The sequence below is a fragment of the Cydia splendana genome, chromosome 14 (assembly GCF_910591565.1).
Source record: "Cydia splendana chromosome 14, ilCydSple1.2, whole genome shotgun sequence".
Taxonomy (NCBI): domain Eukaryota; kingdom Metazoa; phylum Arthropoda; class Insecta; order Lepidoptera; family Tortricidae; genus Cydia; species Cydia splendana.
In genome coordinates, this window is record NC_085973.1 from 894,892 (window position 1) to 899,962 (window position 5,071).

A 5,071-nucleotide genomic window follows, 5' to 3' on the forward strand; every position below is an offset into this window, starting at 1 on the left:
TCAACAAATAGGCGCGTGACCGGTTTTACAATTTGCATGGGATTTTGACTGTTTTTCCTTGAGTTTAAAGGTGATTTTTACGTGAATAAATATGTAATGGCAGATGAATTTGATTTCCGCAAACTGGACAATGCAACCGTTAATCGGGTGCAAGTTGCATTTATTTTCATTAATATTGTGTTTTTCTTTTGTAGTACCGTTAAAATACCTACCTATACACAACCATATACTCAATCGTTCCTTAAGTTATAAATAAAGGTGTGTAATTTGTGACTATAACTGATGAAGACTATATATTAGATCATTGTTGTTAAGTAGATCATATTATCATTGTTAATGCCAGAGAGAGCTTGGTCCGACTGTACATAGGTATCGAATAAGAATTTGGCATACGTATTTCAAACATTTTAAATACTTTTTCGTACCTAAGTATACTAAATACCTAGGTACTCGTACTAAATACTAACTGAATAATGTTTTTAGAAATTCAGTTAGCAATTAAAAGCTAAGTATGATGTCATCGTAAATAAGTCGGGAAGAAAATACAGCCGTTTGTTCATTTCATCACATAAAATGAGTCCAGACGTAAGTTACGTCTACAAAAACGAGACATCACAAACGCCGTGCTCTATAATCTATTGTTTATTTATTTGCGAAACTCTATCACGTTTACCCGTTAGCCCGTTACTCTCGAAAATAAAACACTTATTGTGTGAACAAGACACCCCTTTGCGAGACTTGCAAAAAATCCGCACAAAATATTTGCATACTTCGACATACCTGTAAGGACTTAAACGTGTAATATTCTTGAGGATATACGCCATTTTACATTGAATTTAAAATGTCATTGGCTAGTTCTAAACTTTCTACAAACTTTCCCCGACTTTTGTCTTTTATTGGATCAATTGTGGAATGCTTAATGTAGCGTGAAACACATTGTCTTGCAAATTGCATAAAATTGTGGAAGTTTCAGTCACGCAGATGTCGTTGGAAGAACAAAGAGGTTATTACGAGTTTAGGGAAAGAAATGATGCAGAAAAAGGCAAAGGGAGGCGGGTATTATGTACCTACTTTGGCCCGAATAAGTAGATATACGAAGCACCAGATGGGCTAAGTTGGCAGAAACCGCACCGCAGTGTACCTACTTAATGAAAAAACCTCAGTCACTTTCGGTCTGAGATGAAAAGGCATTATAAATTAAGCTAATTTTATGGTTTTACTCATCTATTATTTTTGCTTGTATGTAAATTCAATGTTGACGTGTAAAAGTGTGAAAAAGTGCCCTTGTGGCCTAATTGCTGAATAAATGTTAAGTTTTAAGTTTCTCGCGCCAGTCGCCTCGCACCTACTCACGACCGCTGCTCATGCACTGTTATTTACCTACTTAGTACTTGAAAATAGACCTATGCTCTACGAAACGCGCGAGTGGCTAAAAATATATGAGTTTTTAGAGGTACCTACCTACTTTTACTGGTGTTTTACTGGTGAGAACCTGTAATTGGCTTTTTGTATCACTTTTATATTAACCTATAGACATGTTAACAACTGTTGGATCTCCGAATAGTAATAAATAAATATGTAACTATGTTTTCCTGCTTCCATATAAAATTTAACGTTTTAAAACAATATCGGAACTAGTACCTATACTGAGATAAGTTACACCTACTACACCTAACCTTTTCATATAAAGTCAAGCTTCATAGCTAACTCTTTACCTCTTTAGTCTTTAGGGAATATTTGGCAGCTTTCTCAAAAGTAATATCCGGTTTAAACCCGATCTAGGTTGCATTTCCAGGGCACGTGGGCACGTGGCTGCGAGCTACGTGCTCGACACGGCCCGGGGGAAAACACAGGAAAAACATTGGCAACCTGGATGTTGCGTGGCAAGGATTTTGAAAATATGCTCTTTGAATTTTTTTTTAATAGCTTTACACGTAAAAGTTAAAGTTTGTTTTGCTTTTAAGCAGAAATGTCTGAACGAATTTAGATGAATTTCAGTTTATTGAAAATGAGTTTAGGTATGGGTATGTACTTGTAAGTAAATAATGTGCGTAGTTTACTGGGTACCTACCAAAAAATCTCTAACTCACCTCTTAAGATTCTTCAATTGCCATAAATTAAGGGATAAACATAAAATTATCTATTAGGAATGCATTATGGCAATTGACAACTATATAGGGGCGAAAAAGGGATTCGTTGTCATTGAAGTAACTTATGTTAGTAGTACATTATTTACTTGAAATAAACTTACGTTGATGCTATATATATATTCATAGGTCTTCAACAATTTCCATCCAGGGGCCCGATTTTTGAATTTCGACCGCTCGATTTCGTTCGAGTTTCGAGTACTTATTTCGTTCAATAATATTTCCAGTACCCGGCATTTAAATTCTACTAATAGAATTGAAAACGAGTGGTCAATACCACTCGATTCCCAATTTCTATCGCTCGTATTTCAAAAATCAGCATTACGCTGTTTTCCACCGATTTTCGAGTGACAAAATCGAGCACTCGAAATTCAAAAATCGGCCCCCAGCAGGTAAAAATAAAACGCGCGAAAAACAATAATTCATTGCCGATTTTTAATCCCCCTAATCTGCTCTGATACTGTCTATGCCAAGCCATTGTCTCTGGTTACGCCACTATCTTCGGATTACAAATACTGTTACTTTCGTAGGCCTTAACAAGTATTTTATCTGTTTATGGCAGATTATAAAGAATTAGGCAAATGATGAGGGCCGGGTGCCTTTGACTTTAGATCGCGAGTTAACATCTGCTGTCTTAAACTAATCTTTTAGGCATTGTGGAGCCATAAACTTGGGGCATAAAACATTTTGTCAGCTCCCTCGGTACAAGGCAAGTAACTAGGTACCAATCTGAATGATTGAAAATGATATTTTTTACCGCGTAATTATTTATGCCCTAGAGGAATTTCCCGTTGAGAAATCATAGACAGACATGCATAGCGGATAGAAAAGAGACTTCTATATGTACCTAAGTAATAATATAATCAACTAGCGACCCGCCCCGGCTTCGCACAGATTGCACAAAACCTTAAGAAATTGTACACCTAAACCTTCCTCAAGAACATTAAATCTACTGATAGGTGAAAACTGCATGAAAATCCGTTCCGTAGTTTTTGAGTTTATCACGAACATATATAAACATTTGTTTAAGACTTTGTATAAGGCGTAGAAATTAAAAGGCTCGATTAGGTACCTATTAGTACTTACGTTACGTACTACTTAATTAGGTACTAGCGGCTAGGTATTATTGATAAATGATGACGCCCATCAAGGGCGGCGGCATTTACCTAAATATTACTCTCGAGGATTAAATTGGACGGTTTGACTGTACCTACTTATTAGTCTATTAGTAGGTACGAGTTTGTGTAGTTTGCGGGACCTTTTACCTGAGTTATGATTTAACAACGTTCTCGATAGGTGAACGACATTCGAAAGACAACCAGTCGTTTTTGGAAGTTTCTAACCCAGTACTGTGCATAGAAATTTGTCTACTAATAGGGATGATGACACATGTTGAATTTTATAACAAAACCTAGTAAAATAGCAAATGAGCAATTTATCACAATAATGTGGATATTAAAATAATATATGGAAATAATTAATACAAAAATACAGGACCTGAAAGTTCCAAAATTTAAGTTTTTTTTAACTTCCAAGAAGGAAATAAGTAAGGATACCATTCGATTCCTTAAATTTTATCCAAAAAAATATTGTATGGCAACTACGTACATAAACGCAATATTTCACCGACAAAAACGCAATTATCTTGTTTTTTCCATACAGTCCATACTTCAAGATGGACTCTCAGTGACCTTGACGTCACAGTCACTTATCGTTTTGTCAGGGGCGTTTCGCGAGTGAAGTACCTACGATTGTCGGACTTTGACTATCATTTCTGACTTTTGTATTGCTTTGCTTTATTGCAATGGGTCCCATAGAGACATTTGATCCTAAAAACAAACTTGATCTATTGATATCGTAAATGAAAATTTGTCATCTAGCCTATTTGCAGGGTTCATTACTTTTAAGCAGTAGATTATTTTTAGCTAATAATGATGATGATGATTGATTAGGTACAGTCTGCAGGGTTTGCTTAAGTTTAAGCCGTAGGTACCACAAATTATTAGTAGGCTGTTTTTTCGTCATCTGAGGTATGAGATGTGGTAGGTTCTATTTGGTAATACTGCTGTTGCTGGCTGTATTTGTATTAAGCAACAAAAATACTTTAAGAAATATGTCGCCGGGTAATTCATGCCTTTTCAGTCTGTTCATCTATGCATAAGAGCCTGTATAGATTAGCTACCTACCGCTTTTCTAAAGTTTTTGTCTGTCTGTCATAGGCGACGCGACACGGTGGTCTCGGATTGTACAAAGATATTGTACAATTTGCGGATTATCCCGCTTTCGAGACCACTTTGATGTTCTTAACATGCTAAACAGAACCTTATTTGCATGAACTTAAAGATTTTCATACAAAATAGCAAAAAGAATAAAGGTAAAGACGCAATTCCTTTTTGCAAAAGTGTCGAGACAAGTGATTGTTTGAGTGAATACACTTGAAAAGCAACAAACAGTTTTGTTGCTTTTGGAAGGTTGATTTACTTAGGATTTCCCCAATAGAAGCTTTTAGGATTATGTGAATCCTACTTGATATTGTAACCTTCAAAGGTTTGGTTACGTACAGGAGTTGTCTACTGTCACAGTTTTAAAAAACACCTTTGTATATATATTGTTCTTCGTTAATAGATTCACGTTAATTATAAATAACTGGAAGCATTTAAATGAAATTAAAGACTAGTCAATATTGTAGATTAATATTAGACAACGCTTGCTACGCCATCTTGTGCCAGATAGCGGTACTATTATTATGTTAGGACCATTGATTTTAGTGCCATCTGTCGGCAACTAGTAGAACAGAAGATTTCATACTTTCATTTAATGCAAAAACAATACTAGTAATCAACAGATCATTAAAAAAAGTACGGTGTATTAAATATTTGTAAAAATATTGGTTTTAAGCATCCAGGTTACTAAATATTTGCGAA

The 5,071-nt window shown here is 35.4% G+C and overlaps 1 long non-coding RNA gene across 1 annotated transcript in view; it reads left to right on the top strand.

Moving 5' to 3' along the window:
* The window catches only part of LOC134797092 (uncharacterized), a 119,272-nt gene that overhangs the window by 58,256 nt on the left and 55,945 nt on the right, over positions 1-5,071 (top strand). The gene's annotated exons all lie outside the window — the stretch shown is intronic.